Source organism: Eubalaena glacialis, chromosome 20, assembly GCF_028564815.1.
Source record: "Eubalaena glacialis isolate mEubGla1 chromosome 20, mEubGla1.1.hap2.+ XY, whole genome shotgun sequence".
NCBI classification, from domain to species: domain Eukaryota; kingdom Metazoa; phylum Chordata; class Mammalia; order Artiodactyla; family Balaenidae; genus Eubalaena; species Eubalaena glacialis.
In genome coordinates this window covers 22,493,206-22,507,346 of record NC_083735.1, presented here as the reverse complement: position 1 = coordinate 22,507,346, position 14,141 = coordinate 22,493,206, and the positions used below count along the sequence as shown (strand labels likewise).

At 40.7% G+C, this 14,141-nt stretch overlaps 1 long non-coding RNA gene across 1 annotated transcript in view; it reads right to left on the bottom strand.

The window, feature by feature from the left end:
- LOC133081384 (uncharacterized) overlaps positions 1 to 14,141 on the bottom strand; it is a 90,707-nt gene that overhangs the window by 50,572 nt on the left and 25,994 nt on the right. Inside the window, exon 3 of the long non-coding RNA XR_009698801.1 lies at positions 11,093 to 11,162. This is a non-coding gene — a long non-coding RNA (uncharacterized LOC133081384). The remainder of the gene's footprint in view (positions 1 to 11,092; positions 11,163 to 14,141) is intronic.

The following is a 14,141-nucleotide window of genomic DNA, read 5'->3' as shown; positions in this document are numbered from 1 at the left end:
TGTGAGCAAACACTAAGGTAGCATTTATAATCAATCAGGCACTGTTCTAAGGTCTTCACATACATTAGCTCATCAAATCATTGCCACCCAACGAGGCAGATACTGTTATTATTCCCAGTTTGCAGATGAGGAAACTGAGATTAAGTAGTGACAAATTGGAGGAGCTGGGACTTGAACCCAGGCAGCGCTCCAGGGTCTGTGCCCTTAACCACTAAAATGACAGCTTCTCACTAATCAACAAACACCCTGCCACACACGTTATTTTTGTTATTGATCTGTCTTCCTTGAAGATGTATAGGAAAAGAAAAGTTTAAAAATATTATGATGGAACCTTCTCCTTCTACTCAAAGTGCTTATGCTGGGATTTAACAAATTTTGATCTTGAAGAGAAATCTATCCGTCATCCATGTGAATGTCAAAAAAAAGATAAAAGCCTAGAAGTCCTTAAAAAACAGAATCTCCCACCACCACCGCCACCACCAACGCCACCAGCTCAATCTGCCTGGAAGCGTTTTATCAGGCCCTTCAGCAGCAGGGTAAGAGTTAGAGGACCTGACCTCTGAAAAGGTGTTGCCAATTCTATATATCTCCCTCTGTGTGCCCTGGATGCTTCTATCTAATTCTAAGAACTAACATCCCTTTTGAATGAAAAGATGCCCAAGAAAAAGCATTTGTGTAGAACAATCATTCTTAACATTTTGGGGGGTCACAGACCTTTTTACAATCTATGAAGTACATCCCCAGAAAAAACAAATGCTTGTATCCAAATGCACACATAATCTGGCATAAAATTTTAGGCAAATTACTGAGCCCTGTACTATGTGTGAACTCTTCCTGGAAGGGAAACTGCATTATGTGTTTCTGTACCTTCAACACCTAGCAGAGAATAAACTCATTGAGTTAGACCCACCCTGCCTCCACGCTGGTCCCATGCACACTGACTCTCTGTGTATCATGAGACACGGAAAATCTTCCCCTCCCCTTTATCCAGCCCAGATTCTCTGCAAATGCCTGGTGCCAACAAGGACATTTGTTCTTTGTGCATGGATGCCTGTGTTTTTGCCTCCGAGAGACAAGCACTGACTGGGATCTGAGTAGAAGCGGCCGCTCTGATTTTCAGGCAATTTGGGGGCTGCACATAAAACTCTACATCCTTGTGGGGGCCAGGTAGGAAAGGACCGAAGCTCTGGGCCTCTTTATAACCCCGTAGAGGACTCCTTCTCACCCATGACTGCAGGGTAGCCAATCCCCTGACTGGTTTTTCCCTTTTCAGAAGGGAATCCAACACATCAAGTTTTAAAATACCTTCTCAAAGAAAACAATTTAATGCGTTTTCCTGCACCTCAAGAGTACTGGTGAAGTGCAGTTAACTCTGCTTTTCAATTCTCGAATCAGTCAGCAGAGAGGATGTTTGGGTCAAGGTCAAATGTTATTCTTTCTATGAAAGAAACACAGAGATGGTTCAGGATAAACTCTGTGAGCAACTCAGAGCCCTCTGCAAGAAATCATGGTACTCTGTGAGGGCAAACACTTACATGATTATCACTTGTGGTTAGCTGGAGTCACGCCACCAATGGGATTATTAAGAATCAGTAGGGCAGGACTTCCCTGGTGGCGCAGTGGTTAAGAATCTGCCTGCCAATGCAGGGGACACGGGTTAGAGCCCTGCTCCAGGAAGATCCCACATGCCGCGGAGCAACAAAGCCCGTGCGCCACAACTACTGAGCCTGCGCTCTAGAGCCTGTGAGCCACAACTACTGAGCCCATGTGCCACAACTACTGAAGCCCACGTGCCTAGAGCCCGTGCTCCGCAACAAGAGAAGCCACTGCAATGAGAAGCCCACACACCACAATGAAGAGCAGCCCCCGCTCACGGCAACTAGAGAAAGCCCGTGTGCAGCAAAGAAGACCCAACGCAGCCAAAAATTAATTAATTAATTTTTTTAAAAAGAGAAAAATCTTTAACAACAACAATGAAAGAATCAGTAGGGCAAACACAGCAGAGACAGCTAAAAGCTACTGGGAAATAATAACAATACTTTCTTCATTCTCATTTTTCTTTTCCTTTCCTCCTGGGTTGGGGTGGCATGGTTTATCCTTCTCATTCCTTCTATCAACAGTCTCTACTTCTCTGATGATTTTTTCTTGTGATCTATTCTTATTATCGAGTTTTATATCTTAACTGTGTTCATGGATTCCTATACCTTGAAAAGGGCCATCTTCTTTCCTTGCAAGTGATCCCTGAGCCTCTGTGATTCCCTACCCCTCAGTAATTATTCTAGACATGTTCCTTGTTATGAGTACATTTATGATTATATAAACTACATACATGTATAAGTGTAGTAAAATACTTTCCATATATATAACAAACACAAAAATAAATTGTAAAATGATAAGATGAAATAATTATAAATAGGGCTCTAATATTTTATCCTTTCTCCTAATGCACTGTCCACCCCTTTGAGATTTAAACACCCTGCTTTGAAACACAGGCCTAGTGTATCACCAAGCAGGTAAACATCAGAGCAAAGTCCTCCAAGGGCTAAAACTGGCTGTCACTGCCTCAGATTGTAACCTGTAATAGTCCCCTAACACCCGACATTCATATAGGTGAGTTCATTCACAAACTGAATGTTTGTGTCCCCCCCCCAAAATTCATATGCTGAAGCCCTAACCCCCCAGAGTGGCTGTATTTGGAGTTGGGTCTCTAAGGAAGTAATTAAGGTTAAATGAGGCCATAACTGTGGATCCCTAATCCAATTGGATTAGATAGGTTTGGTGTCCTTATAAGAAGAGACAGAAGAGAGCCCTCTCTCTCTCTCCCTCAGTCTCCCCCTCTCTATCTCTCTCTTCCCCCAAGCCTGCACCTCAGAAAGACCATGTGAGCACACAGCAAGATGACATCCATCTGCAAGCCGGGAAGAGAGTTCTCACCAGGAACCAGCCCTGCCAGACCTTGATCTGGGACTTCCAGCCTCCAGAACCACAAGAAAATAAATTTTTGTTGTTCAAGCCACCCGGTCTGTGGCATTTTGTTATGGCAACCGGAGCAGACAAATCCACTCTCGGAAAACTCACCAGATTATTCCTGTAACCCCAGCGCTATAAACACAGATAGATATAGTCATTCAACTTGAGGTTAATACTTTCTTCTAAGTTGGTCATACAATTAGTATCAGGTGAGAAACTTTGGTGGTGCCAGAAATGTTTGGAGGTAAGAGGAACTCACACAACATCCCCCTGACCTGCGCGAGCAGAGGAATGTAGGGCCAGTGCAGTCCTGCTGCTACAGCAGAGGTGAAAGCCCTCACTTTTCCATCAGAAAGGCACCAGCATCCCCACTGCACTGCACTGTAACTGCCCCCATTATCGTGATCTTAGTGTATGCCTCAGAGAGACAAGAATTGAAGTGTCTGTGGGAAGTAACTGAAGCTCAGCTCTTGAGAATTTTATGGGCTGCTGTTTCTTGACATAATTTTAGAGAGATAACCTGATCTGCTCTTCCACTGAAAACAACAAAGATAGATGCTGCTTTTATTTAAAAAAATAAAACTCTTTAAAATGCACTTATGAACAAGGGAGAAAAGAAAATCAATGGAGGGTAAAAGTTAATTAAAAGGAGAAATATATATAGGTAACTAAGCACTGAATCTGGCTTTTGCTCTGGGGAAATCTTTTAAATCATGATTATTTTGAGCTCCTGTTTTTGACAACTGTGCAAACTGTGAGGCATAAGACAAATCCTCATGCGCAACCAAAGGGGGGAGTCTGAAAGGAAAACCCATGAGTAATCTAGGAACAGTAGAGAAACCTAAGAACCCACAGAAGGGACCATTAAAAAGTGCTTGTGTCTCTCAACCTTGGAGCTGGGTTGAAGGGAAAAATCTCTCTCCTGAGAATTCATAACCATAATCTAGTTTTCATGGGAATTTTCAGTCCAAATTCACACTACTTCAAATCTAGAACTGATTTTAAAATAGCCCCTGGTGGGTAGTGCCCTGCTGTGCAAGGTAGAAGTAAATGCATCTTATCTTTGAAGGAAATTACTTTCAACTAAGGCTTCAAAGACTGCTACAGATAAAGTTCCAAGGAACATGAGTCCATAGTCAGCACTACAACAAACACATGAACAGGAGTCACGAATGAGAGATTATAAAATCAATCAAGAAAATTCAAAAAGAATCCAAAAGAATGTCTGAAAGCAAAAATATAGTGACTGAAAGTCAAAGCTCAATTTTCAGGCTACACAACAGGCACAGTTTAAGACTGATTCACTGAAATGGAAAATGGTTCAGCAGAAATTACACTAATGCAGCAGAGAGAGAAAATGAAGTGCTGAAAATTAGAAAGATATTAAGAATCTTGTAGCATAGAGTGAGTTTCAGAATCCCAAAATCACAATCAGATTTTCAGAGGGATGTAATAAAGAGAATGGAGAAGAGGCAATATTCAAAATGAAAATGGCTAAGAATTTCCTGTTACTGTCAAAAGATTCAAATTCTCATATTTGAAAGATGAATCTTTCAAAGAAGATTAAGTTTTTTAAGATCCACAACTATACACATCATAATCAAACTGCAGAAAAAACATAATAAGAGGATCTTAAAAGCAGCCAGAAAAGAAGAATCATCTGCAAAGGAGTAACAATTATACTGGCAGCTGACTTCTTAGCAGCAATAATGAAAATCAGAAGATAGTGGAATATTTTCAATATGCTGAGAAAAAGATAACTCAAAAACTAAAATTTTATACCCACAAATCTATCATTCAAATATGAGGATGAAATAAAGATATTTTATGGTAAATAAAAACTAACAGAGGTTCCAACTAACAGACCCTGGCTTTAAGAACTTCCAAATAAGCATTTCACATAGAAAGAAACTAATCCTAGACGAAAGGTCTGGGATGAAAGAAAGAATGGTGAGTAAAGAAATACGTAAAATTGTGGGTATACATAAACAAACTTCTAATGTGGAAAACAACAATAATAATATACTTTCAGAGTTAAACAAAAAAGATAAAACTAAAATACAGCAATGGTATAGAAGTAAGGAGGAGGTGATTGGAGTTAAAGTGTTTATACATTGGATTGTTTGGGTGGGTGGTAAAGGTATTCATTAACTTTAGACTTTACATTCATATTAAAAATTTCCAAGGTAACCATTAAAGGAATACAATGCATATATTCCACAATCCTACTTCTAGAAAATTTTGAAACAGCAACAAACTGGAAACTTTATAAATGACTATTAGTAGAGAATTAGTTAAAATAATTATGGATAATAGAATACTATGAACACAATTCAGATAATACAATACTCTGCAGCCATTTTTAAAGTGCAATAACTATATATGTATTTCTTGGAAATAATCTCCAAGGTAAAAGCAAAAATGGTGCATATCATGTGCTAATATTTATTGCTTTTTAAAAAGGAGGGATTAGAAAAGAATATGTACATACATTATGCTTATATTTTCATAGGATATCTCTAAAAGATATATAGGAAACTGACAATAGTAATTGCCTCTAGGTTAACCTTTTAATATTCTAGTGCATATGTACTCTTTTAATAACCTATAAAATAAAAGCCAGAGCCAAAACATACAGAAATAAACACTCAGAGGAAGGCAGACACACACACACACACACACACACACACATACACACACACAAATACAGCAAAGAATCCATGGCAAAAGATACCATCTTTAAAAAGTATACCTTTGTGAAAGTAAAACAGCTTAAAAGAAGCACTCAGACCTTCCCTCTCTCATATATAACGACAGAGGTCTAATCCTTGCATTTGCTACAGAGTCTTATATGAGCATTACTCCTCTCCTTTACACTCTGTTCAATCGTACATTCCTTGAAGGCCTGAATCAATATATTATCCCCTTTGTAGTTCTCACAAAATATATAGAATGGAGGTTTGTATATAACAGATGCTTAATAAATTAATTAACATTTGTGAGTTACTATGTACTGTATTTTTATGGATTTGAAGTTTTTACCCTACCAAACTTATCTGAATCATAGTAATAAGTTTTCATAACACGTGAAACTCAATGGTTTTATTATATGAGTTAAAATTCGGAAGTTTTAGTTCCACTACTTCCTTTCATCTTCTAGATTTCTTGCTAAATTTGACACAATAAGAAAGACTTACTTCAGGTATTTAGGACAGCAAAAACCACAAAATTGTCTTACAAGCAACCATATTAACATGTTCTTAATGTCTTCATTCTGTGTGACCCAAAAGCCAGCATATGGAATGCATTCTGTGATCATGTTTGTATATGTCACATTCTTAAACTTTGCAATGAGGAGCTCTTGGGCTGAACGCCAAATCTGAGAAGTGGACGGGGGAGTAGGGTCCTGGATGTGCAATGGGGGCCGACCATTAATCCCAGACACCCTGGCCCAACACTCCTGGGAGTCTCCCGAATCCTACAGATCAGTTGCAGCTGGAGATGCAGAACTGGGTCCTTGTGGTAGATGAAGTAAGTGGCTTTCTATATCCTGAAGTTTTCTGGACAAAATCACTTTCTTATGCATTCATTTGTATTCTAACTAGAAAGAAATCATCAGTGAAAATAAGCATGAGAAGGTCTTTTTCAGATGTTTACACTGGAATAGTTATTTCTAACTTTTTAAATTTTTTGGCCACAGAAGTGTTTCTTCCCATGTGTAAAGTAGATGAATGTGGAATGGGGATGGGGGCAGCCCAGAACCCCAATTTCCAGCTCCTAAATCTATGGACAGTCGGCAGTGGTTCTGAAGCTTTTGCGTGTGTTTAAGAGTCACCTGGGAGTCCATAAGAAATGCAGGTTATTGGGTTTAACCCCTGAGGAGTCTGATCAGAAGATGTGGGTGGAGTCTGAGAGTCTAAATCTTAACAAGCACCCCAGGGGATGTAGAGGATGTGACCCTGCCCTACCATCTCACAACCTGTCATCCTTTACAGTGCTGCTCAGCAGAGTCCAGTGTGAAAATTACCCGGCAAGCTGGTCCCAAGTGAGGCTCCTTCTTTGACTTACTCGTATAGTGATAGAGGCCCAAGATTCTCAACTCGCTTTAGCTGATTTTTCCCATAATTTCCTAAGGCACTCAAACCTGAAGCGGCAACTAGATTTTTTCCGGTTGGTGGAAAGAATTCTAAGAACTTGTTTATTTTAAAGCAGCAGTAACGATAGATGCAGAGATTGAAATTCCATCTAACACTCATTTCCCAAATTATCTCAATAGAAGGAAGTGGAGCAACTTCTAGATCATGTGGAACTGGTAAGGACACCAGCTGAAACCCTAAAAATAGCTGCATCATGTTCCAAGCCCAATCAGGGAATTCCTTCCCCACAAATGACTTCAGTGGATTCCCATGAATGCACAGCTGCCTGGGGGGATGCAAGACTGCCACACGGGGCTGAAACAAAGGGTCTTAGATTTCAGAAACACTGATCACTAGTGAACCTACACTGGACCAGCTATTTTCTTGTCTAAGAAATTGGACATTGGTGAAACCTGTACGTCCAGAATAGGGGAGTTGTGCTGAGCAGGAAATATATTGCTCTTTCCGTTTGGGGTGTGTGGTAACACACCACACCTGGGTGCCCATCCTGCCTCTCAGATTAGACAGTAGAGAAACTACAGAGTAGGAGCCAGCATATGTGCCTTTCTTTATCCAGATTCTATCACAATGTTTTTTATGGTGATTGATAACACCAGCTGATTCCATCTGAGCAGGAAAAGCCTGCAAAGGGGGTTCCGAGATCCACTTTCCTTCGGAAGAAATCATGAGCTCACTTAGATATGTCAACAGAAGTTACAGAATCGCAGTCTTATAACCATAGCACCTGGGACCATATATTGGCTAAAAACACCAACAATAAAAAACAACTAAACTGTGGTAAATTACATTTGGTACTTCTCTGGCACCTGAAATTTCAGAGAACCTGAGAACCTATATACATCATATAACTTGCTATTTTTTCATAAGGATTGTGGAAAATTGTAGTCTAAAATCTGCAAAGCCCTTCAACTCCTGGGGGAGACAGCTGGATAAGAAAGATGACTATCAAGTATTAATCTAATTTTTTAAGTGAGTATACTAGAGCTTTAATATTAAAATGAGCATTAACCTTCAAAACAGTCGCCCTAAGGAGACTATACCTCTACTTCATTGCAGAGCCATTTCTCAAAATATTTCTGGAGTCTTATTTTGTGAATTGCTTTTAAAATCAAGTGAGAAGCCACACAAGAAAAAAAGTCTTCTTACAACAATGTTTTTTAACCTTTCATACATCTTTTTGACATGTGAAAAAAAAATTTTAAGACCGTCAGCTATCCTCTGTCCTAAACCCCACCACACTTATCATGCCATCCAAGAAAGTTTAAACTTAAGTTGAAATTTTTTTTACTGTTTATTTAATGAAATCAAGGATTTTCTTTTTCAATCTGCCATCTCAGAATGCATTTTCAAAATAACCAACACATACACCATCCCCAGAATTTTTACTTACCCACTCAGAATCACTGTATTACATTTTAGTAAAAGCTTGTTTTTAACCAAAAAACAGTTTCATACTCAGTTTGATTAATCCCTTCACTCAACAGCCTGCCTCTGAATGAGGCCTTTTTCAAAACTGAAATCCATTGTGAATAGGGAGAGTTTACCATCATAAAATAAGAGATGTCATAGACTTTGAGAACAGTTTCAGATGGATTCTTAATAGATTTTATACTGATATCTAGAAAAGGACAATATCTGTTTGTGTGCTCAAAATCTAATTGGTTGATTAAGAAAATTAATCTTAGTCATATCTACTTGTTACAGTTTTTAAACATAGGGATTGTGCTCATAACACAGGTCACTATAGATTAGAAACTACGCTGTGCAGAGAGCAAAGTCTGATCCCCAGTTTATTAGTCATACAGTGTGTTAATCTAGGGCCTCGAAAGACAAGTAGTGAGAGAGACATTTGTATTTGTATAACATAAATTCATAAGGAAGAGCTGAATGTTATTATAGAATCACGTGTGTGTGTGTGTGTCTGAGTGTGTGTGTGTGTGAGCGAGTGTGAGTGTGTGTGTGAGCGAGTGTGTGAGCGAGTGTGTGTGTGAGTGTGTGTGTGAGTGTGCGCGTGCATGTTTTCGGAGGTGTGGGGGGTAAGTCAGAAAAAGCGTATATTCAAACTTACTTCAAAGACATTTTTGAAAGTTGACCACTTCTATATAAATGAGAAGAATCTGACTGATCAAAAAGAGTTTGTAAACTACCTCTGCCATTAATGTGGCTTAGTTCTTTGTTTTTACTTACTAAAACTCTGTATCCTGTCAAAACCATGTTTCAATGTTTGAAGTCTGAATAGGCTTGGATAGTGATGGGACATAACTTTTTAGTGAAAGGGAAGTCATAAATGTGATATCCACATAAGGAAGAGAAATCGACCCCTTCTGTCTTGTCCCAAGAAAACCTAATGCTGATGGTGATGGTGGTGGTGGTTGTCTTACTGGTGGTAGGGTAGTGGTGATGATTATGCTGTTGGTTTTGCTGCTGGTGGTGGAATTATTGTTAGCGGGAGTGATCCTTCTAATTTTTATCATGCCTTTTCCCCAGCTGGTTCCACTGAAGTGAACAATGTGGTTTCCTGAAGTTTCATATTATCTCATAAGCAAAAACACAGATAATGAGTTGCTTATGTTTTGAAAGAGTAAAAGAAAATGAGCAAAAGTCAGAGACCACCTATTTTATCAGAATTAATATTTTTAGTCCATAGTGAACCTGGGACCAGAGACTTAATTTCCAGATGTAGCACTTCAGCCACTCACTGTGACATTCGGTGGTGTATTTATGCTTTGTTTTTCTCACATAAAGATTACAAAAATGTTCATTTTGAAGTGCCACTGTGGGTTTCTCATGAAACACATTTTTTATCAGCACCAGGATTAATAAGAATGTTCCAGAAGTTAAACAGATAAAACAGTAGACAACATGGTATCACGGAATTAAAATCTGAGGAATTCGGTTCAAATCCCAGCTTTTACACTCTCAGGCTGTGTGGAGTTAGGCAAGTTAATCTCTCTGAGCCTCTATAAACCATTTTTACTCATAACAGTTGTGATATCCAAGTGTGGGTTTTCCACACCAAGCAATTCTCCAAGTCTCTGGACAGCAACTGTGTCCTGCAATTTAACTCAGTTATGACACTAGCTTCCCAGAGTTAGCATCGGATCCCACAAGCTGAGGGTTCAGTCCCACAGAACTTCAGACACCAAGTGTAAGCTCTGGACCTCCCATACTTCTGACCCACTGGCTATAAATCGGGGATTCCCACCATCCTCTCCTCGGGTTTGGTAATTTGCTAGATCAGCTCACAGAACTCAGGAAGAAGCTTTACTTATTATTACCAGCTTCTTATAAAGGATACAACTTAGAACAGTCAATGGATGAGATGCACAGGATAAGGTATGTGGGCACACCACCCTCCCGACACCTCAATCGGTTTACCAACCAGGAATTCTTTAAATCACCCCAAACCCCCGCCCCCCAGCAGTTTAGGGCTTTTTATGGAGGTTTCATTACATACGCATGATTGATTAAATCACAGCCACTGCTGATTACCTCAGTCTCCAGCTCCTCCCCTCCACCCGGAAGTCAGGGGGTAGGGATGAAAGTTCCGATCCTCTCATTGTGGTCTTTCCAGTGGCCAGCCCCCATCCTGAGGCTCTTTAGAGGACCCCAGCCACCAGTCATCTCATTAGCATACAGAATGACATTCCTATCACTCCAGAGATCCCAAAAGCTTAGAAGCCCTTGTGTTAGGAACTGAGGACTACAACAAATATGATAACAAAATATGCTCTCTATCACCCCTATTGCTCAGGAAATTACAAGGATTGTAGGATCTCTGTGCCAGGAACCGAGGACAAAGACCAAATATATATTTCTTATTATATCACATTATCACAGCCTCAGTTTCTTCACCTGTGAAATAGGATTATAATCAATACATCACATGGTAGTTAAGAGGATTCAATCTGTCACTTGTTAGCAAAGGCTTGGGACTGAGGGAGTGTTCCTTTGGTGGCAATTACCTTATTTTTTCCTGTTCAACGATACCCACTCCCTTTGTGCCAGTCTCTGAGCAGGGTACTCCAAGGGATGCTGGAAAAAAAACCAAGCAGACAGGTCACAGTCTACCAGGAACCTCAGCAGAGCTGTGTGGGCCCCTTAAGGGGATAATTCTTCTCCAGAGTAGAAACTTAGTTTGCAGAGCGGCTGGGCATTTTTTGTTTAAGTGTGTCAAGTAGCAAAGTGTCTCGAGTGTCAATGATTAGCTTACTTCCACTCAGAGTTTAGAGACCCACTTCATGTATTTGTTTAGAGATCGAGGATGTGATACCAAAAAAGGAAACTGAACATTGTTTTCCTGTGTGCTGAATCTAGAAACCTAGTGGGAGCTCATGTCAGCCCAGTCTTTAAAAATGAGTTGTTGCTTAAACATAAATAAATAAATAAATATAAATAAATAAATAATAAAATAAAATAAAATGGAAAGAAACCTACACAGCTACGCTGGCAAGAAAGTGTTATTCCAATGAGATCAAATTTTTTTTTTTTAACATCTTTATTGGAGTATAATTGCTTTACAATGGTGTGTTAGTTTCTGCTTTATAACAAAGTGAATCAGTTATACATATACATATGTTCCCATATCTCTTCCCTCTTGCATCTCCCTCCCTCCCGCCCTCCCTATCCCACACCTCTAGGTGGTCACAAAGCACAGAGCTGATCTCCTTGTGCTATGCGGTTGCTTCCCACTAGCTATCTATTTTACATTTGGTAGGGTACATATGTCCATGCCACTCTCTTTGTCACATCTTACCCTTCCCCTTTGAAGTGCATTATGAATGGCACAGTACTCTACAAACGTTTGGCAAGCTTCCACATTTTATTACCTTTGTTATGCTAGCGTGGGTTATAATCGAAGGTTTTAGGATTGTAAAGAACATAAGTCCTCCACTTGTGCTAAGGATGTTTGAGAGAGAAGAGTGAACTTGTGTGCACAAGAAAGCACATACGTCGGGGTTATGGGAAGAAGAGAAAGGGGGCAATGTGACTCCTATGTGCTGCCGTTAGCTTAAAATGTTTGAAATATTGTTCTATTTTTAAATAACTGCTTTTTCAAATTAGCCACTGAATTTGTTTCTGATGTGCAGTAGCATTCCTTTCATGGGATAAAATTCATAGAAACATGCTTAGGAGCTGAAGAAAACTAAGTGGGACTTCTGTGTCCTTCACATTTCCAAACTGTGACCTTGAACTGAAATTAGGTTCCCATCTTTGCCCTCCCAAGACATTACTGCATGAGCCCCTCCTGATTTAGTTACTCAGATGTAGCCCCTGCTCCCCAACACCCACATACACCCTCACCCCATGCCTCCCAGCTAATCTGAGGTTTCTCAAGGTGCCATCACATACGTTCTCAGGGGTAAGTTTTGGGGGGTTGCTTTTTTCATGCTTCTTGGCCTGCAGCCTTCTGCTGCTGCTTCTTATATAAGAGTGCAACTCTACTGGGCCATGCATCTCTGTCCTCATAGCATCCTTTTCTCCCGCCTCCAAGAGGGGGCCTGATTCTCCTTAACCCCCTGCAATACATCTATACATAGTACATCTGAGATCAGGTTTTTCATAAAACTTTACAGAAGACTTGGTCATAAGCTCGGTGAAATTCACAACTGCTTGTAGAGTTGGATACTGACAGGATTTCAGGCTCAGACCCAACCTCTGTGCCACGGTCTAGGTTCCATGGGCCTCCCCTGGTACCATCCCCACCTCCGCAGTTCAGAGTCCAAGCCCAACTCGGTTCCCAGAAAAAAGAGAAGGATCTTCCCAGCCTGGTCCAAACCCAGCCTCCTCTTCCTCTGGGATAAGAGATCATTGTTTCTTCCCTTTGGGTGAAATCCCACCCTTGTCTTAAGCAGGTAGAGTCTGACCCTCAGAGCTCGGGCATGGCGATCATGGGAGTCCTGAGAACCCTCCCAATGTCAGGCACATTTCACCTGAAATCACCACTCGTGGGGGCCGTGACAACAGTCCAGGCTGCATGACCCAGCCCAGCCACTCCTTTTCTCAGCCCTTCCTCCAGCCTGAAGTGAACAGAAGTTCAGGTAAGCTTGTCCTTCCTGACTAAGCTGGTTTTTCCTCCCAGTTGTTCAAAACCAAGTGTTTGGATGACAAAGTATGCTTACCTTCCGTGAACAAAAATAATATTCTGGAAAGTTTGGGGGAAACCTTTTTCTATCTCTTCAGATGTGGAGTTCTGTTATTATACCTAATCAACATTGCTACGCGCCAAAGGACATCTCAGCCTGAAGCATCTGCTTCTGGATTCCTTCTCTGGGTTCCAGGTTTCCCACTGCACAACAGGTGGCTGTTTCATCTATAACTAACATGCAGAAAAGTCCCACCCAGCAGTCCCTCCTACCACAGGGGAGGTTCCACCCCCAGGGATGCTTGCAATCTCTCAGTGGGGCAGTATTCTGCACATCAAAAGATACAGTCCGGGGGCTTCCCTGGTGGCGCAGTGGTTGAGAATCTGCCTGCCAGTGCAGGGGACACGGGTTCGAGCCCTGGTCTGGGAAGATCCCACATGCCGCGGAGCAACTAGGCCCGTGAGCCACAACTACTGAGCCTGCGCGTCTGGAGTCTGTGCTCCGCAACAAGAGAGGCCGCGATAGTGAGAGGCCCGTGCACCGCGATGAAGAGTGGCCCCCGCTCGCCACAACTAGAGAAAGCCCTCGCACAGAAACGAAGACCCAACACAGCCAAAAATAAATAAATAAATAATTAAAAAAAAAAAAATACAGTCCGGCAAGAGGGAAGAGATATGGGAACATATGTATATGTATAACTGATTCACTTTGTTATAAAGCAGAAACTAACACACCATTGTAAAGCAATTATAGTCCAATAAAGATGTTAAAAAAAAATAGTAGCTTAAACAAACAAACACAAAAAAAGATACAGTCCAGTGCCTTACTACATAAATGTTACGATTTTAAGTATATTTTTCTTAAACTTTTCAGCTCAATCATACAACTCCAGAGCATCACTCCTACCAAGTCCTCAACCTGTCATGGC